The following is a 24,645-nucleotide window of genomic DNA, read 5'->3' on the forward strand; positions in this document are numbered from 1 at the left end:
GACACCGCACCCGCGGTGTGATTGTTACCACACCAGTGGTGGAGGCACCGCACCCGCGGTAAGTTTTGTATCGCACCCGCGGTCGACATTTTCAGATTTTAGGTTGTGTTGCCGAGGGCACACCGCACCCGCGGTGCATGTTGGAACGCACCTGCGGTGCATAAATAATGAAAGAGTGTTTTCGGATTTTAAGTGTTTTAATGCAAGTGTAGACTCTTATTTCCTCATTTCTACTCCTGATTCTCGATTCTTCTTCTCTTGGGAGACTAGGGTTCCAATTTCTCTCCTTTCTTTTCTTTAATCCAAGCTTCTTGTTGGATTATTGAAGTGAGAAGAAGGTTATTTTGGGATCAAGGAAGCTAATGTAAGCTTGTGGTGTAATTTATTCTTGGTTTAGTGTTGGAAGAAATCATGGTTTTAGTGTTGGTGTTGGTTTTATGGATTAATTGATATGGGTTTATGATTATTGAGATGTTGATGGTGTAATTTATGGTTTATTGTTGTAGGAATTCAACCAAAGGTTTAAAACCAAGTGTTCCAAGTGTTGTAAGTGGAATTTCATTCCTTGTGCTCACATGATAATATATGTATTGTATTTCAATGGTTTAAATGTGCTATTCCCTGCATTTGATTCATGATTATGTATTGATACACTTGTTATATATATTGGAGGCATTTTATGTATCAATTGTGTTAAAGGGAATACAAGAGATTAGAGCCTTCACAGTGTTTGATAAAATGCCAAAGAGAGAGTTCAAATGATTTATGGATTGATAGATACATAGTCAGAGATTGCATGCAATTAGTTGATCAACGACCATATGCTTATATCCCTCAGAGTTATCGATTTATATCGATGGGATATAGGTACAGAGACAGAGATACTATATAGATATCAATCCAACAGAGAAAAGAGAAATACCATCTTATTGTTATATTACAATGTTATTCATGTTCCAAGAGTTTATGGTATTTATTGATCTCAAAGCTATGTTTTCAGAGTATGATATGTACATTGTTATGTAAGAGTTCCACTTGCTGAGTTTTATACTCATTTCAGTTAATTTCATGTGATTCAGATAAGAGCGATGGGCCGGGACGTTGATTGTGGGCCGGAGTCATATGCATACCAAGATGGAAGGAAGAAGATTATTTTTGCAAGCATTTTGGACATGATCACAAGAATGATATTTTGCTTTTCGTTATATCATTTTATTGATCATGTGTATACTTTTGATTATTTATGAAATTTATTTTGAATCCTTCTTCCATTTTAAAGAAAAATTTTAATTTCCGCTGCTATTTTTTAAAACCGGTCAGAGGTGTCACAATGGTGTGATAGATGTTTGAAAGAAAGAATATGGCGTGCCTTTGCGTTTTTAACGCACGAATAATCGTTGATGAATCGAAGAACGGCGGCACGAAGACGATGGCTTGAACCCTTGCAAACTCTCGAATTTTCCTCGCAAATATGATGTGGGTGCCGTGTCAATTTGAGAGGAAGGAGTTTGTATTGTTTGGGGAAAGTGGCGTGAGTTATCTTGTTAATGGGGAGGGTTTATTACATATTATATACTAATTAGTTACTAACTAGGCCTTAGGCCTATTAAGCCATTAAATTAGGCTCATTAGTCTAATTAGGACATAAATAAAATATTAACAAAGCTTTTCTTTAATTAAATATGTGAATTTATTAGCCGGGTTGCCAAAAAGCTCGCATTTTTGTTGAAAAACCAACACCGATAAAAATTACGTTCCGGCGTATAAATCACCTCAAAACCCTTCATTTTCAAAAATACTAAAAGCAACAACCTTATTTAAAAAAATAATTATTATTATTTAATAAAAATATTTTCTATTTTTCAGCCATCGGTGCCCGTTCCTCGATCGCAACTATGTAGAAAGATACATTTTAATGCAACCATGTAGAAAAATATATTTTAATGCAACTATGTAGAAAAATATATTTTAAACATGTAAATATGCACAACATAATTAATTCATGCAATTAAAATAATTAACTAAAATACAAATAATTTAATAATTGCATGCATGTGGTTTACGTGGACTTTAAAATTCCCAAGGCGTTACAATCTTCCTCCCTTAAATTGAATTTCGTCCTCAAAATTCGCTTAACCTTAATAACCCAAAGTTTAGACTTAGTTCTAGTACCCCAAAAATCCACGCTTCCGCTGTGCCACTCTGATAAAACTTAAGCTCTAGAATATCCTTACCTCTCCTTGATCCCAATTAAAATTTTCTTCTAAATCCTTAATTGCATATTACTCTTAAAAAGGCCCATAATGACTTGTGTTGTTACTATTATAAAATCGAATTTCCACTTTCTCTTACAATTCCCAATATTAAAGGCTGGATAACCAAACTTATTGTATATTATTTTCCTTAATTTATACCCAAAATGTTCGTCAACTTGTCGAATTATAATCTTAAAATCCCAAACGTGTCCGTTGACGCTTAGATTTTCAAGCCTAATATGGACTCATTCTTAAAACCTTTGATTAACATTCCTTATAACATTATAACCGAGATATCCCAAAGTTTCAAATATTCTTAACAATCTAAATCATCAAAAATTCTTATCATTTAACCCATTCAATTATTACTTATTTCTAAATTAGTCCCCAAATTCGATAATATTTGCAAAAATCTTTTCTTAATTTCCTCAAAAATTATCTTAATTGATCCTTATTTTCAAAATTTCTTAACTAAACCATAAATTTTTGGCATTCTTACTTTTCTTCTACAGGTTTCCCATAGCATAATTTCGATAAATTTAAACTTATTTATTCAAAAATCAATTCATATAATCAATCTTATCTTTCGTCAAAACTTAAAATCTCACTTTATACATTTATATACTCCCAAAGATAATCGTAGTCTTCGAATCATTATTATTTATGTCTAATTCCCAAAAATAATTCAACTAATAACCATGAATCATAAATATTTTCTTAGAAAATCTATGTGTCCCAAAAGCATTCATAATATTTACGATTAACTTATAGCCCAAAAATTAGAACGTCAATACTAAAATCCAAAAATCAACATCGTCCAATTTTTACCACGAAGCCAACAGGCATTAAAATCAAAGAATTTCTTATTTCATATTGTAACACGTATAATAATCATGAAGCATCTCATCTTTTAGCATAACAAAGTCATGCAACCATGCAGGGTAAAAATCATTGGCCATGCAACCTTAAACATAACGTCAATCAACTTCAAAATGTGTATGCACATGTAGCTTAAACATTTAGATCATGTAAACATGTAGGCATCATCACATAAATCATATAAAGCATGTAACACTGACAACTTGAGGCTTGAAAACTGATCTTCCCGGCATTTATGGTAGCACAACCCTTTACAGAACCATTGCTCTGATGCCAACCGAAACGTCTTCCCTTTTTATTGCTTTAAAAATACTAATTTTTTTTTAACACTCAATTTTCGGCCATATACATTTGCACATGAAAATAAAATATTTTCCCCTTTTAAAATAAAATACCAACCATCTAGCATTTAAAAAATCAAGTGCAATAGTCATAAAATGAAATCGTCAACTGTTTTACTAAATCTAAAAAGCAATAAGTTTGAAAAGTATAGCCCATACTAAACCTCTCAAAAATCTCTCAAAAACATAAATAAATAGTCTAAAATTCTTTAGCTTAAATCATGAATCATAAACGTAAATGCGGAAAAAAAGAAGCGCTGGTCCTCGAGTTGTGTGCGCCATCAGTCCAGTCAAATCATCCGTTAAGACCTCCCTCAACCTCAACTGCATCCATCACACCTAGTGAGTCTAAAGACTCAACACACCATAATCTTTATAACAAATAATACGTAATACAGTCAACATATAACAGTGAAAAATACTTGTACTTAAAATATCGTTTTCGTGCATAACAGTGAAAAATACTTGTACTTAAAATATCGTTTTGGTGCATATGCATAAACTTCAAACATGACCACTATCATAAATATTTTCATGATACAAAAACTTAAGCATAAATATTTTCATGACATTCATTACATAAACCTTAACCTTTTTTCCTTTTTTCCTCAACATGACATGATATAAAATCTTTTTCATGATCATAAACATTTTTCCTTTGTTGAATTCAGATCGTTAATTGTGACGTTCCTCAAACCTCAAAAGTCGATGGATCCATCTACATGTAACCACAGTACTGGGCGGCGGGAGACACCTGCGACACTCTCACCGGTAAACTGGGCCCTGGCCTATCATGATCGAATAGAAATACGATTATCGGCGCTCTCTCTGAGGCCTTCTCTCATTAAATGGGCTCCCTCTGGGGCCTTCTCTCCTCACGATATTCTCATTCTTACATCAAACCTCATATCCTCATAACCTCATATTCGCAATAATGAAAACACGATCGTCGGGCTCCCACTGGGACCATCACTCTCACGACATCGCCATCATTAACGAATTAGTCACAATCACTTCACTTCCTTCAACATTTTTCATTCCCATCACTTTAGAAAAATCAGGAATAATATTTACATTTTTCATTTTGAAACCAAGCATTCAACATGTATTTCAAATGTCTATATTTAAATCATAAAAATCCTAGACATTTAAAAATCATAACTTAACATATTAAAAATCATAAACATGCATGAACAATTTTTAAAATAAACATTTAAATCATAAACATTTAAAACAAAAGTTTTAGCATATTAAATCATAAAACATTAAACATATTAACATCTTAAAAATCCATAAATATTTAAAATTGACATATTAACATATAAACATCCATAATCATTGACTCTAACATGTCCCAAAAAATTATTTAAGCCTATATTAATTTTCTCATATTTTTATTTAGCTTAAATCGAGTACTTTTAAATTAATCCTTAAATAAGACGTATTAACACATTTTAATCCCGAATTAAACCAAACCTTAATATAAAATTCCCAAATTGAAACCTTAAACTTATAATAATTATTTAAGCTTAAACCTAATTTTTCATAATTTTATAAGGCTTGAAACTAGGCGTTTCAATTAACTCGTTAATTAGTGTTTCGTGCGGCGATTAAATCCCGAATAAATCCAAAACTCGTTATTTTGATCCCAAATTTTAAACATAATGTTTTAATATTTATTCTACCCTTCCAAGTCATGAGCCACCCCCGTGGACCCATGGATTCAATTTTTGTCTTTAAAATCTCGTTTTTGACATATCGACGAATACGCCGAGCCATCTCCCAATTTACTCGAGCCACGCCCGAGCAACCTTGAACCAAAACCTAGCCAACCCACCTAGGGACCCTAATGACGAACCCAGCCCAAAAAGCCAGCCCTAGCCCGACCAAAAAAGTCCTGGAATTCGACCTAAAATTCTGCACGTGTGTGTGTTTGTAGTGTCCTTGTTGCATTGGGACTCCTAGCCGCCTAGAACTCTACCAGCCCTTAACCACCGACCATCCATGACCCTAACCTTCCCTGGACCACGCCCAGACCAAGCCCAGACCGACCCAAACCCCTGGACGCGAGCAGCCACCTACTGAACACAACAGCAATCTCACGCAACACCTTGCTGCCATGCACCTTCCTCACGTTTTCTGATTCTAGGCCTCTAACCATCGAGCCACCCCTTGAACCAACCCCTTAAGCACCCTCCTAGGACACTAAGGACCTAACCTAGCCCAGCCCAAAGTGTAACACCTCTTGCTCTGATCTCTTAAAATAGCAGCGGAATTTAAAATTTTCTCTTATAGGAAGGAATGATTTAAAACTCTCTTGACATAAACACATTTTCAATATTTACAACAAAAAGTATAAATTGATAGGATCGGTTGTCGTAACAAGAGTGTTTAGAAGGGGGGTTGAATAAACACTCACACTTAAAATTTGTTCTTTAACGATACTTGAGTTCAGTTTAGTGAAAAACTGAATCTCGGAATCTTGTTGTTCAATAACAATCAGTTAAACTGGAGTAGTTGCGGAAAGTAACTGACTGAGAGATAGAATACGAAACTGAAAGAAATATGCAAGACTTGTTTCTGGATGTTCGGAGAATTTAATTACTCCTACGTCACCCCTTCTATCACAAGGATAGGATATTCACTTAAAGACTTTGATCAAGTACAACACTTGTACAGACCCACTTCAGTTTGGACTTACAACTGCCAAAACTGAAACTCTTAGTTCTACACAATATTCTCAGTACGTAACTGATATTAGCACAATTGAATCTAACAGCTTTTTGAGAGTGCTAACAAGCTCATATTGTAGCCTTGATTGCTACAAGTAATTCAAATAAAAGTGAGCTAAGATTTTGACAGAGTAACAGCAAGCTTAAGATTGAGTAATCGTCTCACTACTTCTTCTGCTGTCCTTCAGTCATATTTATACTTCTCTTTCAACGGTCACTTCGATATAAATTTGAATTCTAGTATCCGTTGATTTCCACTTCATAATTTGTTGGGCAATGTTCTCTTCATTGATTGTCATTCGGCGTCTTAATTGCAATAGCCGAAATACGTTGTTCTATGCTGTAATGATTGAGGTGTGGCTTTCCATATTCATTTGCTATTTACTATGTGCTTTTGTCGGTTGATTGTTCTTTCCCGAGAACCATTCAGTTGAGATATGTTTGCGGCTGAGTATATTAACTGATCGGTTTCCATCTGATCAGTTTTCTTCATTTGTTCAGCTGCTTTCAGTTGTTAAATGTTCAGTTGTCTCATAGTTCAGTTAATTTCTTCAGTTTGTTAAACTCCAAAATTTGGTTTCCAACAATTTCCTCCTTTTTGGTGTTTGACAAAACTAAGCATATATTAACTGAAGGATTGAACTTTTATAGACTGCTTCTTAACAAAAACTGTCTCAAAATAAACTGCTAAATCTGAGTCATACTACACTTTCCCCTTTTTGTCAAACTGAGCCATGTGAAGAGATAATTGTCGAACTTCAGTAGATAAGATGCCGACATCGGCTGAAATACTGGAGATGGCAGTAAGAACTGAGGTTTGCAGTGAGTCTATTTTGTTTGCAACAGATGTTTCTAGTCTTTCAACTCGTTGGTTGATCACATCTTGAGCAACGAAAAGAGCAGCAGTTGTTGCTTTGTTCGGCTAGTGTTCTATGGCAACTGAAAGTTCAGTTACAACTTCTTGAATATTCTTCAGCTTTGCAAAAACAAAATCTTCGGATCCATTCAGCTTTACAGAATGATAGTATTGGGTTGACTGAATGGATTTGATGGCATCCATTATTTGATTCATATTTGTCTTGATGGTGTTGATTTCATTGAACAGTGCTTCTGAATTTGAGATTTCATGAGACATGGCTCCTATATCTTCTGATCTGGCACTTGTTCTGGAGGAGTGAAAATTATCATAGTGCGATCAACTGTCTCTTCTTGACCTTGAGATGAAGAAGGTTGCTTCTGAGAATCAGAAACACTTTGTTCTATAATAACAGGGTTATCTGTGGGAACTGCTGTTGAAGAATCATGGCCTTGTTCTTCTGTTTGATCAACAGCTGAAACTTGGGGGGGTTCTTTAGTTTGAAGGTTTCCAACATTAGGCAATTGCTCTTCCACAGATTTAGTGAGTGTTTCCTCTTGGTTCTGAGTGAGCACTTCAGTTTCCTCTTCAGTTTCAGATGTTACTTGCTGAACTGTTTCTGGATCAACAAAAAATTGAGTTGGTTCTGCATTATCAGAGAATTGAATATGTTCTTCAGCAATAAAAGTTTGAACTGGGTCTTCAGATGTAAACAGAACTTCTTGTTCTTTTTGTTCAGTCAGAGGATCAACTGATTCAAGATTATGTGCTTCAGTTTGAGCTTCCTGAGCAACTGACTGAATGATTTCATCGTTATTGGCGAAGGTAAGTTCAGTCTCAGAGTACAGATGTTGATCCCCGGCTGTTGTTTGTGGAACCTCATGGGCTGATTTTTCAGCAATGAGTTTTTCAGAAGATTCATTCTTCTGAGGTGATGAAGATTTGTATTCCTCTGTTCCGGAAGATTTTTCTGGAAAAACAAGTTCTTGATCTTGTTCCCAAAACCTTATTTCCCTTTGTAGACCACTAAGATCTGCATCCAGTTGAGTGAACACAGCTCTATCTTGATATGCAGTTGGCCCTGTGGGGTTGTAGTTTTCTTTCAACTGTCTAACCATCTTAGTCAGTTGATTAGCCCGTATTTGATCAAAGAAATTGTAATAGCCGAGCCTGGTGTACGGTACGGTTTAAGTTTTTGCATGTTTATTGGGTTATGTGATTTAGATGTTTAGAGTTGTGTTTATGGGTTATATTATAGTTGGTAATATTGTTTTGTGGCATGGTTGATGTTGTTAGTTGGTGGTGGTTGTGTTGTATCAGCGTTTCGGTTCGATTTTAGTTGCATTAGTATTGTTCTTGGCTGTGACCTGACCGCACCCGCGGTCCTTGCAGCACCGCACCCGCGGTCTTGATTTCAGCATTTTGGGTAGGAATGCCGTGGACTCACCGCACCCGCCGTGTTAAGTGTACCGCACCCGCGGTGTAGGCACCGCACCCGCGGTCGTCGATTTCAGAATTTTGGTTGGGAGGCCGTGAGCTCAGCGCACCCGCGGTAGAGATAGGAGCGCAATTGCAGTCGCGCATTTCAGTAAACTGTTCGAGATTTTAAGTGATGTTTTGACTCACTTTACTCATTTCTTTCCCTTTCTTTTCGACTTTTCTCTCTAGAGATTAGGGTTTCTTCATTTTCTTTTGCTTTCTATCTTCGATTCAAGCTTCTAGTTGGATTTTCGAGTTGAGATCGAGGTTCTTGGTTGCTCTAAGAAGCTAAGGTAAGCTTTTGGTATAGTTATTTCATGGTTTTGAGGTGAGGGATGATGTGGGTTTGTTGAATTTGTTGGTTTTATGGATTAATTGGCATGGGTGTTTGATTATTAAGATGTTGATGGTTTTATTTATGGATTATTGTTGTAGGATTTCAACCAAGTGATTAGTGAAGGTGTTCTTGTGGTTGTAAGTGGAATTTCATCCTTTGTGCTCACATGATTATATATGTATTGTGTTTCAAAGGTTTTATTGTGTTATTCCCTTCATTTGATTCACTATTATGTATTGATACCTTTGTTGTATATTGTGGAGACAATTGATGTCTCAACTATGAGAAGGGAATACAAAAAAGAAAGAATATCAAAGTGTTTGATGAAATGTCCCAAAGAAAGAGTTTAAATGTTTTATGGATTGATAGATACATAGTCAGAGATTGCATGCAATTAGTTGATCAACGACCATAGGCTTATATCCCTCAGAGTTGTCGATTTATATCGATGGGATACGAGCACCACAGACAGAGTTACAATTGATATAATCCACCATAGTAAAGAGAAATACCATCTCATTGTTATGCTATTGCTATGATATTCATGTTTCAGAGTTGATGGTATTTAATGTTTTCAAAGCCATGTTTTACAAAGTATACTATGTATCATTGCTATGTAAGAGTTCCACTTGCTGAGTTTTATACTCATTTTAGTTATTCCATGTGATGCAGATAAGAGTGACGGACCAGGACAGTGATTGTGGGCCGGGGTCATATGCATATAGAGAAGGAAGGAAGAAGATGTTATTTTGTTGGCATTTTTGGCATGATCACTCAAATGATATTTTGTATTTTGGCTTTTATCATTTCATTGATCATGTAATTGCAAATAATTTGTAAATGTTTTTATGTTATGGAATTTTATTCCTTCCTCCCTTTAAAGAAAATTTTAAATTCCGCTTCTATTTTATTGTAAACGGGTCGAGGTGTCACATTTAGTGGTATCAGAGCACCGTTCTTCGGACCAATGCATATGACTTCGTCTACTTTCAACTGTCCGGGTATGTTTTCTTTTGCATCTATTCATTGTTATCTATTGATATGTCTTTTGTGAGTACATTGTAGAGTATGCCTCCTAAGCGTAAGGCGTCAGAGGGTGAGGATAGTTCTTCCTCGAGAGTTGTCGACGAGTTCGGCAAGTTGCTTAAAGAGCAGGCCAAAGTCCATAGCGAGTAGATTCAGCAGCTGCTTCGATTGCAAGGAACAGGACAGGGTAGAGGTCAAGTGAGAGGCCAAGTAGCTCAGGCTGTTGGCACTGATGCCGTCTTTTCTGCTTTTAAGAGAATGGATCCACCGGAATTCGCAGGTAGCACTGATCCGTTAGTGGCTGTCGAGTGGGTCAAAGCGCTTGAAGCAATCTTCGACCATCTCCAGTATGAGGATAAAGACAAGATCAGCTGTGCAGTATTCATGTTGGTAAAGGCTGCACGTATCTGGTGGAATGCCACTAAGGTTGGTGTCGATGTTTCAGGTTTGAAGTGGCAAGATTTCACAGACATGTTCTATGACAAGTACTTTCCCGACGCACTTCGAGCGAGGAAAGTGACGGAATTTTTGGAGCTTCGTCAGGGAAGCATGAATGTGGATGATTATATTCTGAAGTTCGAAGAGGTTTGCCTGTTTGCTCCGTACATTGCTTCAAACGACAAGGACAAAGGTGCTCATTTCATTCGAGGTCTTCGTACAGAGATCAGGAGAGATATCAACATGTCCAAGGCTGTGACTTTCAAAGAGATTGTGTCAAAGGCGTTATTGGCCGAACAAGACGAGAAGGATATCGCCAGAGAGAGGCAGGAGAGGCATCAAGCTATTGCTCAGAGAGGCCAGGGCTCGAATCAGAGAGGCAAGGATCGTTTCAAAGGGAAGGGCAAGATGGAATCGAGTCCTAGACCTCCGCCAGTTCCAGTTGATCCTGAGAAGCCGCTGTGTCCTAAATGCAGCAGACATCATCGAGGAGAGTGCAGATTTGGCACTCATATTTGTTATCTTTGTGGCACTGCAGGCCACATTGCTAAAGATTGTCCAAGGGGAGCGAGCAAGGATAAAGTGCAGGGTCGTATCTTTACGATGACCAAGGAAGGTATGCTCGCCAGTGCAGGTACTTCGCTGGTCCTTCCTTTTATTTCTTGTCTTGAGGCTGAGAAGTTGATGTGTAGAGGTTGTGATGTATTTCTAGCTTCTATTGTGGATGTGGATAGAATGATTAAGTTGAATATAGATGATATCGATGTTGTGAGGGAGTTTGCTGATGTGTTTGAGGATGATGTGCCGGGTTTGCCGCCGGACAGGGATGTTGAGTTTGTGATTGATCTAGCTCTAGGTACGGTTCCTATTTCTAAGGCTCCGTATAGGATGGCTCCTACCGAGATGAAGAAGTTGAAGACGCAGTTGCAGGATCTTCTAGACAAGGGTTTTATTCGACCGAGTTCTTCGCCTTGGGGAGCTCCGGTTCTGTTTGTCAAGAAGAAAGATGGTCTTTGCGGCTGTGTATCGACTATAGGGAGCTCAACAAAGTAACTATCAAGAACAAGTATTCGTTGCCACGGATAGACGATCTATTTGACCAACTTCAGGGTGCTACTGTATTTTCGAAGATTGATCTTCGGTCTGGCTACTATCAGTTGAAGGTTAGGGAGTCTGATATCCCTAAGAAAGCGTTCCGGACCAGGTACGGTCACTATGAGTTTCTTGTGATGTCTTTTGGTCTGACCAATGCTCCTTCGGTCTTCATGGATCTGATGAACCGTGTGTTCAAGCCGTATTTGGATAGCTTCGTCATTGTCTTCATCGATGACATATTGATCTATTCCAAGACCAGAGAGCTTCATGCAGAGCATCTTAGAGTGGTTCTTCAGTTGTTGTGAGAGAAGAGGCTGTTTGCTAAGCTGAAGAAGTGTGAGTTCTGGTTGGAGCAGATTTCTTTTCTAGGCCATGTTGTTTCGAAGGATGGCATAGCTGTTGATCCGGTAAAGATTGAGGCGATTTAGAAATGGCCTATTCCTACTACTGTATCAGTGGTACGCAGTTTTCTTGGGTTGGCAGGTTATTATCGTCGTTTCATTTCAGATTTTTCCAAGATTGCCCTGCTGTTAACCAATCTGACGAGGAAGACTGTGAAGTTCGAGTGGTCCAATGATTGCCAGAGTGCATTCCAAGAGTTGAAGGAGAAGTTGACAACAGCTCTTGTTCTTTCATTGCCCAGTGGTTCAAAGGATTTTGTTGTGTATACCGATGCATCGAAGAAGGGTCTTGGTGCAGTGCTGATGCAGCGAGGTAAGGTTATCGCCTATGCTTCTCGCCAGTTGAAAGACTATGAGAAGAATTATCCGACGCATGATATGGAGCTAGCAGCTGTGGTTTTCGCCTTGAAAATCTAGAGACATTATTTGTACGGCGAAAAGTGTGAAATTTTCACGGACCACAAGAGTTTGAAGTATTTGTTCTCTCAGAAAGAGCTCAACATGCGACAGAGGAGGTGGTTAGAGCTTGTCAAAGACTATGATGTGACGATCAGTTACCACCCAGGGAAAGCGAATGTTGTAGCAGATGCTTTGAGCCGTAAGTCGAGTTCTTCCTTGAGTTCTTTGATTCAGAAGCCGTTGTTGTTGGACTTGCAGCGAGAGGAGATTTCTTTGGTAGTCCCTGGAACCATTGCTCGCTTTTCAGCGTTGGTCATTCGGGCTACTTTGACGGATAGGATCCGTAGAGAGCAGACTGTTGATGTTCAGTTGACGGAGTTGAGAGCTAGAGCAGAGGAGAGAGGTAATTCAGAGTTTGGATCGAATAGAGATGGTTTGGTGACTTTCAGAGGCCGTATTTGTGTTCCCGCTGGTGATGATATTCGGCGAGACGTCTTGACAGAGGCTCATACCGCGCCATATTCGATACATCCAGGCAGCACTAAGATGTATCAGGATCTTCGTAGACTCTACTGGTGGCCAGGTATGAAGAAAGATATTGCCATGTTTATTTCTCAGTGCCTAACTTGTCAGCAGGTGAAGATTGAGCACCAGAGACCTGCTGGGACATTGCTATCTTTGCCGATTCCTTAGTGGAAATGGGAGCATATTACGATGGACTTCGTGACTGGTCTTCCCAAGACGCAGAAAGGTTTTAACTCTATTTGGGTTATTGTTGATCGGTTGACCAAGTCAGCACACTTTCTTCCAGTCAAGACGACGTACTCCATGAACCAGTATGCCGAGGATTATATAGCAGAGATTGTTAGACTTCACGGTGTCCCTGTGTCGATTGTGTCTGATTGTGACCCTAGATTTACCTCAGAGTTTTGGAAGAGTTTGCACAGAGCTATGGGTTCACGGTTAGCTTTCAGTACAGCATATCACCCTCAGAGCGACGGTCAATCAGAGAGAGTTTTTCAGATTCTAGAGGATATGCTCAGAGCTTGAACTATTGATTATTCTGGTAGCTGGGATTCTAAATTGCCTCTTGTTGAGTTCACGTACAATAACAGTTACCAGGCGACGATTGCGTTTATGGGTTATAGTATAGTTGGTATTATTGTTTTGTGGCATGGTTGATGTTGTTAGTTGGTAGTGGTTGTGTTGTATCAGCGTTTCGGTTCGATTTTAGTTGCATTAGTATTGTTCTTGGCCGTCACCTGACTGCACCCACGGTCCTTGCAGCACCGCACCCGCGGTCTTGATTTCAGCATTTTGGGTAGGAATGCCGTGGACTCACCGCACCCGCGGTGTTAAGTGTACCGCACCCGCGGTGTAGGCACCGCACCCGCGGTCAAGTTAGGACCGCACCCGCGGTCGTCGATTTCAGAATTTTGGTTGGGAGGCCGTGAGCTCAGCGCACCCGCGGTAGAGATAGGAGCACACCGCGGTCGCGCATTTCAGTAAACTGTTCGAGATTTTAAGTGATGTTTTGACTCACTTTACTCATTTCTTCCCCTTTCTTTTCGACTTTTCTCTCTAGAGATTAGGGTTTCTTCATTTTCTTTCGCTTCCTATCTTCGATTCAAGCTTCTAGTTGGATTTTCGAGTTGAGATCGAGGTTCTTGGTTGCTAGCTCTAAGAAGCTAAGGTAAGCTTTTGGTATAGTTATTTCATGGTTTTGAGGTGAGGGATGATGTGGGTTTGTTGAATTTGTTAGTTTTATGGATTAATTGGCATGGGTGCTTGATTATTAAGATGGTGATGGTTTTATTTATGGATTATTGTTGTAGGATTTCAACCAAGTGATTAGTGAAGGTGTTCTTGTGGTTGTAAGTGGAATTTCATCCTTTGTGCTCACATGATTATATATGTATTGTGTTTCAAAGGTTTTATTGTGTTATTCCCTTCATTTGATTCACTATTATGTATTGATACCTTTGTTGTATATTGTGGAGACAATTGATGTCTCAACTATGAGAAGGGAATACAAAAGAGAAAGAATATCAAAGTGTTTGATGAAATGTCCCAAAGAAAGAGTTTAAATGTTTTATGGATTGATAGATACATAGTCAGAGATTGCATGCAATTAGTTGATCAACGACCATAGGCTTATATCCCTCAGAGTTGTCGATTTATATCGATGGGATACGAGCACCACAGACAGAGTTACTATTGATATCAATCCACCATAGTAAAGAGAAATACCATCTCATTGTTATGCTATTGCTATGATATTCATGTTTCAGAGTTGATGGTATTTAATGTTTTCAAAGCCATGTTTTACAAAGTATACTATGTATCATTGCTATGTAAGAGTTCCACTTGCTGAGTTTTATACTCATTTCAGTTATTTCATGTGATGCAGATAAGAGTGACGGACCAGGACACTGATTGTGGGCCGGGGTCATATGCATATAGAGAAGGAAGGAAGAAGATGTTATTTTGTTGGCATTTTTGGCATGATCACTCAAATGATATTTTTTATTTTGGCTTTTATCATTTCATTGATCATGTAATTGCAAATATTTTGTAAATGTTTTTATGTTATGGAATTTTATTCATTCCTCCCTTTAAAGAAAATTTTAAATTCCGCTGCTATTTTATTGTAAACGGGTCGAGGTGTCACAGAAATACTGTCTCCTTTTCAGTGCTTGAATAATGGTAGCAGCTTTAACTACCCTCAAAACTATCCTTTCTAGTTTAATAAACATCTTCAATTTGGATTTGTGCTTCAGTTTCTGGGCAAAAATTTCGGCCCTGAAGCTTTTCCAATGATCAAAGGCTGTGAGTTTTGATGTGGCAAATGTATTTACCTCTTCCCAAATTAGATCGATATGAGTTTGAATGGAGTGAGATGGCCTTGGTTCGTCCTCAAGCTTGCCTTTTCCCTTCTCCGTGGTTAGAATATGAGGAATTTGTAAGCCAGATTTTGTAGACTCCGCTGGTTCCTTCAATGTGACGCCTTTTGTTCTAGCTTGAGGTAAAATAGTGGGTTGATATACACGAGTGAAGGGAGCTTTTACTCTCGTGGGTATCTTTTCAGTTGGAGTTGTATCATCAGGAGGGATGACCTGCAATGGAATAGCCTGAATAGGTTTTTCAGCAGCTGGCTGAGACAGTTTCTCAGTAATGGTTGGTTCCACTGCTGATATTGTTTTGGTTCTTTGTGTTCTCGGTTTCTTGATAAGTTTGGGAGATGGAGTTTTCTCAGAATCTGTTTCACTGAGAATCAGTTTTCGCTTTGTAGCCTTCAGTTGGGCCAGCGTCTTGGCTTTCTTGACTGATTTAGGAGCAGCTTGCTGTATCCCAATCTCCTTCTTGACTTTTACGAATTGTTTAGGCGAGAGATCCATCTTGGTTTTTGGTGGCAATATATTCTTGGCAGTGAATATCTTGAATTTGGAGAATTTTTCGGCATTGTTAGCTACCAGTCCTTTGAGTTTCAGAATATATTTGATTGGAATAGCAACCCCCATGGACTGTTTTGTTGATTGAAGCATATTCTTTAGAATGCTGAAAATAATGTACCTCCAGTTGGCTTTCTTCTCACCCATGATGATTGTCATCACCTGGAATTTCTCAAGAGTGAGAGCTGCATATGAGCCAGCTTTAGCTAGAATTCCTTTTGCTACAATATCAGCCAACAACTGAATTTCTGGTTTCAGTTCTTTCTTTGGGTCGGAGAATTTGATTTTCCGCCCATCAGCAGATAATGAGGATTGCATTTGCTCAATATCAAATGTTTTAACTTCGGAGAAACTTACATATCCATCAGTAGGCAAGGAAAATATTTCTCCAAAGTTTTCTTCAGATAAGATCAGCAACTGATCATTGATAGTGACAGCGATGTTTCCTTCAACAGTAACATACCCTTTCAGATAGAATTCATTCACTTCCTTCGAGTATATTTCTTGTGAAGATTGTCCCAAGAACATCCTGAGTCCAGCAGATTCAATCTTCAGAAAGACATTTTTGATATCATCTTCTTGAATTGATAAAACTGAGTCAAAATCGATTGCCATGGCATTCATCACGTGAGCAAGGATCTGATTAGCCATTTCGGAAGGTAAGATGATCTGAAATTCGTAGAAAATAAGCTTTGGAAATTAGTATGCTCTTAGAACTGATTGTATGCGTGAAGGAGAAGAACTGAATTGAAGCGGGCATAGTACATTTGAGCGTGACTGTTCAAATTCTGGACACGTGTCAGTCCATGAAAATTTTGAATAAAAAATAGGTGTACGTGTGCTGGAATCGTGTGTATAAAGATTAGCAGTTTTAGAGTAAGCCACGTCGTCAATCTGCAGTCACGTCAATTGATTTAGAATATAATAAATTTTAATTAGTTAACGTATGTCAGAAGATTTGTAAACAATCCAACTGAACGATCAGTTGGGAAACTGATTCATTTTAGTTGAGAAGTTACAAACAACTGTCTTCTCAGTTAACCTTTTAAAATTAATATTCCCCCTAAATTGGTGCATATCGTAATTAAAATAGTGCTACAAAATAATTTTAAGAGTGCGAGAAGTTATTGGTCTTGCTGAACCATTGACGACTCTTCAGCTTTCTTGATATTCTCCTATAAATAGAAATCACTCAGTTAGTTTTAGACATATCATTCAAAATATTCAAAGATGTCTGATACTGGTGACTCAAGTCTTTCTCCCTTTTCTGTAGAGGCCAGGAAGGCTGAGATTGAAGACAAAGTCTTCTATAAAAGTTTGCATTACTGGGAGCGATTGTAGGAGCTTGAGCTCTTGTACAATTCTGGGGAGGCCACTACTCCTGAATTGGTGGCAGAACTGAATCAAGTGCAGAACACTTGAATATTGCTGTGTGGGTGGACGTCTTCAAGGATGGTCACATGTATCAGCTGATGCTTCGCAAGGAATTGAAGATTCTGAGGCGCATAGCTCATTCTCACAGTTTTCTCATGACTGCTCCTTCTTCTTTATCTGTTTGGCTGAAATTTTGGATAATTGTTGTGGAGAATATGTATGATGATGTAATCAAGGCAAACATTTATAAGTAATGAAATATTTATCTGATTTTAACTCTGTTTTTCTGCAAGTGATATATTTTATCAGTTGTAACACTAACTGTCATATGTTGATTATGAACTGGGACTATTTAAACAATTATTAATAGAATTCGAACAAGTGTCAGTTGACTATGAACAACTGACAAATTAAAATCCTCGGTAAATGTGAAAGACACATTAATTGTCGTGAGACTCTTCAGTTTCTCCAACGTTATTTTCCTATAAATAAGATGATAGTGATAAAGATGTGATACAAAATTATTTCAAAAATATTTCAATATGTCTGATTCTGATGCATGCAGCAGCACTTATGTTCATGTTACTGAGCAGTCAACCCCTCGTTTAACAAATATCAAGAGAAAGATGGAGATTTATGTCTTTTAGAAGGTGTTGTCAACATGGGAAAAGATTCATGAGTTGAAGAGGCTGAGTGACAGTGGTGCTATTCCTACTCGTGCTCAGGAGGCAAGAGCACTGAAGTACCTTGAGCGTTTTGAGGTTAGACATGTTAGAGATTTGGTTGAAGACAAATGTCTTTTGGAGGCGATGCTATGGAAGGAGTGGCATCTTGTTGATAAGATTTCGAAATCTAGGGCATTTGCTAGAATTCGAATTTATGAGCTAAATGATTGGGTTAGGGCTTGGCTAGATTCATTTGGTTCTATGATATCTTCTGTAAACTGGGAACGTTGGTATTCTTAATGAAGTGTTATTTTTAATTTGTTGTGTTCTTATTTTCTTCGTATAATTCTGTTAGTGAAGCAATATTACTAATAATTTCTAAGATAAATCAATTAAACCAAGAATATTTCGAAAATAAGAAAACTTAGCCTTGGGCAATGGTTTTGTCAAGATGTCAGCTGCTTGCTGTTCAGTTGAAATATATTCTAGTCGAATATCCTTCTTTAACGCATGATCCCTGATGAAGTGATGCCTGATATCTATATGCTTGGTCCTTGAGTGAAGAACTGGATTGTAGGTGATGGCAATTGTGCTGGTATTATCACAAAATATGGGCGATTCAGTTGATGTTACTCCATAATCCTTCAGTTGTTGCTGAATCCAGATCAGTTGTGCACAGCAGCTACCAGCAGCAAGATATTCTGCTTCTGTTGTTGAGGTAGCTATGGATGTCTGCTTCTTGCTGAACCAAGAGATCAGTCTATCTCCTAAGAACTGACAAGATCCACTTGTACTTTTGCGATCAAGCTTACATCCTGCATAATCTGCATCTGAGTATCCAACTAAATTGAAGGTGGAGTCGTTGGAATACCATAGCCCAACATTTTGTGTGTCCTAAAGATATCTCAGAATTCTTTTAGCAGCTGAGAAATGTGATTGCTTAGGGTTTGCTTGAAATCTGGAACACATACAGACAGCAAAAACAATATCAGGGCGACTGGCTGTTAGGTATAACAATGAACCTATTAACCCTCTGTACAATGTCGCTTCTACTGATATTCCCCCTTCGTCAGTGTCTAGTTTAACTGATGAGCTCATGGGAGTTGTTGCTGCTGAACATGATTCCTGTAGTGACCCGTTCCAGAATCACCTACTAATCAAGAACTAAGCATGCAATTAACTTAATTAATAATAATCAGAGATAACAGCGGAAATATGGCCAACGACAAATAGTTATACAACCCAATCGAAATCAGAACAACTCAAAAATATTCGGTACAACCATATCGAATAGAATAGTACTGAAAACTAAACCAACCAGCTACTCACTGTCCTCCTCCTGCTCTTCCTGAGCCATCCAACCTGAGGCCTGCCCCGTGGGAATGGGGTGTCCAAGATAAACAAAACCGAGGACATGAGCGATAAGAACGCCCAGTACAAAAGCATGAGTATACAAACCTATATGAAATGCACATGCTATGGTATGATACCAGGGTAGGTCAAGAAACAGGAGTAACAAAGGATCTCAAAATGCTCAGTCTAGAGGCGCCAAGTGGATAGTGCCGCGCGGTACTCCTCTGGGTCACTGCATCCACTACAAGAACAGACGTGGACCAAAAATGTCCCGGATCACCGAAGCCCTCCCGACCCGTCGGCCACTGTGTACTCTCGGTGTCCATGCGTCCACAAGACAAGACAGGGCTGAGCGGCCCCACAAGATATAGCTTATCTCGAAAGAGATACAGCTCAACAGTAAAGGCTATCTCGAAGGAGATACGGCTCAACATGAAATGCAGCATGCATCATAAAGCGTGACATAATAGCATGCATCATATGACATATATCAATGCACCACATAATCATGCAACACATATAAGAATGTATACTCGACCAGGATATCTCGGATAGTACTTTCGTACCTCTATCACAGCAAGCCTAGCCTTACGCAACACCGCTAATCAGGTCTAGAACAAGCCTACGCATCAAAAGCATACCCAATGAACAATACTACCATGCTCGACTAGCAAAACCAGTACTACCAAAGGTTTAGGGTTTACCTTCGTCCGTCGCTAGCCCGCTGATGCCGCTAGCTCCCAACTAGAGCACAGCTCCGCTACAAAGCCAGTAGCTCCCTGCTAGTGCCTGAACCTCGGGAAAGACTAGAAACCTCTCAGAAACGACTAAAACGCTCTGGAACGCTCTGAAATGGCGAGTAAGAAATGAAGCCTCGCGCCTCTATTTATAGCCAATGTTCGGACGATCCGATCCACTTCGGAAGCTCCGATCCGGTACACTTCGGATGATCCGAACCCACTTCGGACGATCCGAACCTTGCATGCATTCTACGTGTCCAGCCACCTATCTCGGACGATCCGAACCCTTGCTCGGACGATCCGAACCTTGCATGCATTCTACGTGTCCAGCCACCTGTCTCGGACGATCCGACATCTGGCTCGGACGATCCGAACCATGATCGGACGATCCGAACCCGGTTCGGTCCTTCCGATCCCACCGAAAATAATTAATCCAATAATTAACTCAAATTAGGAATCGGGATAGTACATTCTCCCCCCCTTAAAAAGATTTCGTCCTCGAAATCAGGTTTATAGGATGAACAAAAAGGAGTAACAACATTGTTATTATATCTCAATTGTTGTTGAACACAACTGATCTTTGGATTACAGCGGAAAACACACACACACATCCATAGTACAATTACAGTACAACTCAAAAGAGCTCTGGATGCTCCGAACGCATACGACTCTCTAGCTCCCAAGTGGCTTCTTCAGTGCCTCTGCGCTGCCACTGAACTAAGACAAGAGGAATTATATTATTCCGCAACACCTTGTCTTTGCGATCGAGAATCCGCACTGGTCGTTCCATGTAAGACAAATCCGAATCTAGTTGAACTTCAGAGGGATGCAAGATGTGAGACTCATCTGCTACGTATCGTCTCAACAAAGATACGTGGAACACATCATGAATACTTGATAGGTACGGCGGCAATGCAAGTCTGTAAGCCAAATCCCCCACGCTTTCCAATATTTCAAATGGACCAATAAATCTCGGAGACAGCTTACCCTTGAGACCAAATCTCAAAATCCTGCGAAAAGGCGAAACTCGGAGAAACACTTTCTCACCTGGCTGAAAATAAAGAGGTCGCCGCTTGGTGTTCGCATAACTAGCCTGTCGATCCTGAGCGATCTTAATCCGCTTCTTGATTACTGCAACCTTATCAATAGCCTGCTGGACTAACTCCGGTCCCTCAACATGTCGTTCCCCAACTTCGTCCCAGAATAATGGAGTACGACAACGTCGCCCATACAACGCCTCAAATGGTGCCATACCAATACTACGATGATAGCTGTTGTTGTACGCGAACTCAATCAAAGGCAAATGATCCTGCCAAGCGGGTCCGAAATCCATAACACAAGCTCGCATCATATCCTCAAGTGTACGGATAGTCCTCTCTGTCTGACCGTCGGTCTCTGGATGATAAGCTGTACTTAAACTTAGGGACGTACCCAATACCGCCTGGAAACTACCCCAAAATCGTGAGGTAAAACGAGGATCTCTGTCACTGACAATACTGACTGGCACTCCATGCAGACGTAAAATCTCTTGAATATACAAGCGAGCCATACGATCGAAAGTGAAATCACGGTTATATGGCAGAAAATGAGCAGACTTGGTGAGTCGATCCACCACTACCCAAATAGCATCACTATTCCTCGAAGACAATGGTAAGTGAGTAATGAAATCCATCGCGATATGCTCCCACTTCCATTCGGGAATAGGTAAGTTCAACAATAATCCTCCCGGTCGACGGTGCTCTGCCTTAACCTGCTGACAAACAAGACACTTGGAAACAAACTGATAAACGCTGCGCTTCATCCCTTTCCACCAAAATCGTGTCCTCAAATCTTTATACATCTTATTGCTTCCCGGATGAACACTCAACTTGCTTCGATGGGCCTGAGATAAGATCTCTTCCCTCAAAGTATCATCCTCTGGTACCACAACTCGATTAGACAAACACAGAAGACCATTAGACTGATAATGGAAATTGCTATCTCCACCAACCAATCGGGCTAATCTCTGAGTCTTGAGATCAGACATCTGTGCATCTCGAATCCGAGCGAACAAAGCTGGCTCAGATAAAATGGTAGCAACACGAATGCTCTCCATACCTTTCCGATGTTTGAAATTAAATCCCAATGAACAACAATCCTGGATAGTACTAATCATAGCACTGGTCTGAAGTGCAGAGGCTCTCACCTTGCGACTAAGTGCATCGGCTGTGAGATTCGCAGAACCTGGATGGTACTTGATCTCGCAGTCATAATCTTTAAGTAGATCCATCCAACGACGTTGTCTCATGTTCAACTCAGCCTGAGTGAACAGATACTTCAGACTCTTATGATCAGTAAAAATTTCAAACTTAACCCCGTACAAATAATGACGCCAGATTTTTAGCGCAAACACAATAGCAGCTAATTCTAGATCATGAATAGGGTACGTCTCCTCGTGAGGTTTTAACTGCCTGGATGCGTAAGCGATCACATGACCATTCTGAGTCAACACACACCCTAAGCCTTGAAAAGAGGCATCGGTGTAAACACTGAACCCATCAGATCCTGACGGTAACGCCAAAACAGGTGCAGAAGTCAGAAGTCGACGAAGCTCTCTGAAACTATCTTCGCACTCAGATGACCACTCAAATGGGACATCCTTCCGAGTAAGTTGCGTCAATGGTCTAGCTACCTGGGAGAAATTCACGATGAAGCGACGATAATACCCCGCCAGACCTAGAAAACTACGAATCTCGGCCACCATCGTCGGACGTGACCAATTCAGCACTGCCTCAATCTTGCTAGGATCCACAGAAATTCCTTCCTTGGAAATCACATGACCAAGAAATACTACACGATCAATCCAGAACTCGCACTTACTCAGCTTAGCATACAATTGCTTCTCGCGAAGAATCTGCAACACAATCCTCAAGTGCTGGATATGCTCTTCCACACTGTGAGAATAAATCAAGATATCATCGATGAAAACCACAACAAACTGATCCAGAAAATCACGAAAGACTCGGTTCATTAGATCCATGAACACCGCTGGCGCATTCGTCAATCCGAATGGCATAACTAGAAACTCGTAATGCCCATATCGAGTACGAAATGCAGTCTTGGAAATATCATCATCTCTGACTCTCATCTGATGATAACCCGATCGCAAGTCAATCTTGGAGTAAACAGAGGTACCCTGAAGCTGATCGAACAAGTCATCAATACGAGGTAATGGATACTTGTTTTTGATCGTCACACGATTCAGCTGGCGATAATCAATGCACAATCGCATAGATCCATCTTTCTTCTTGACAAACAAGACTGGAGCTCCCCAAGGTGAAACACTCGGGCGAATATAACCTTTATCAAGAAGATCCTGCAATTGCTGCTTCAATTCTCTCATCTCTGACGGAGCAAGACGATAGGGGGCACGAGAAATCGGTGCAGTCCCTGGCATTAACTCAATGCCAAATTCCACCTCTCTAACCGGAGGAAAACCAGGAATCTCATCTGGAAAAACATCAGGAAATTCACAAATCACTGGAATATCATCTATACCAACACTACCTGTGGAGGAATCAATCGCATAGATGAGGTAGCCTTCCCCGCCCGCCTCTAAAGCACGACAGGCTTTCAGAGCAGATACCACTGGCATCGGAGGTCGCGCTCCCTCACCATAGAAAAACCAACTAGAGCTCTCAGTCGTACGAAACTGAACAAGCTTCTGGTAACAATCCACGGTAGCTCGGTAGGTAGTCAAAAGGTCTATACCTAGAATACAATCAAAATCTTCCATCTCCAGGATCATAAGATTCGCAATCAATTCGTTACCCTCAAAATCTAAGGGACAACCCATCACTAGACGCTTAGCTAACACCGAATGACCCATCGGGGTAGAAACGGAAAGAATGACGTCTAGAGAAACATACGGTAACTTATGACGCTTAACAAATCGTGCAGAAATGAATGAATGTGATGCTCCGGTATCAATAAGAACAAAAGCAGGAATACCGCATAAACGAAAAGTACCTGCTATGACTCTCTCTGTCTCATCTGCAGCCTGATCCTGGTTCAGCGCAAAAACCTGACCTTGGGCACGAGGTCGAAGATTTGAACTACCCACTGCCTGACCCTGCCTCCTCTGCTGAACAGTCGTCTGAGATCCGGAACCAGATCCTGCTCCACCTCGCAACTGAGGACAATTCTTCTTGATATGACCCATCTCTCCGCACTGAAAACAAGCTCCCGCGGCTGATCGGCATTGCTCCGATGGATGGTTCTTCCCACAATGCACACAAGAAACATTCTTCTTACCAAAGCGAAAAACACCGCTAGACCGTGATCCAGATCCAGAAGAAGAAGAACCTGACTTCTTGAAAGACTGAGATCGAGGGCTCAAAGTACTCGGAGGTCTAGAAGAAAGAATAGCCCTACCACGCTGGAGACTGATCTCTGCCTGGCGACACCGGTTCACTAACCCATCATAAGAAGTAGGATTATCACAGACAGTGACTCGATCAAAAATCTCCTGGTTAAGACCCTGAAGGAAATGTTCATACTTGACCTCAGAACTGCCACTGATATGAGGGGCAAAGGGTAACAACTCGAAGAACTTCTGCTGATATTCATCAACAGACATACTCCCCTGCTTAAGATTCAGGAGCTCAATCGTCTTTGCCTGGCGAAGGGCTGGAGGAAAATACAGCTGCATGAAAGCTACACGGAAATCGGCCCAAGTCACCCTACCCTGGGACTGAACTATCGGCGCAGAAGTCGATCGCCACCACTTGCGCGCACGGCCCTCGAGAAGAAAACTAAGGGTCTCTATCTTCTGCTCCTCGGTG

This window comes from Primulina eburnea, chromosome 4 (genome assembly GCF_022965805.1).
Source record: "Primulina eburnea isolate SZY01 chromosome 4, ASM2296580v1, whole genome shotgun sequence".
Taxonomy (NCBI): Eukaryota; Viridiplantae; Streptophyta; class Magnoliopsida; order Lamiales; family Gesneriaceae; genus Primulina; species Primulina eburnea.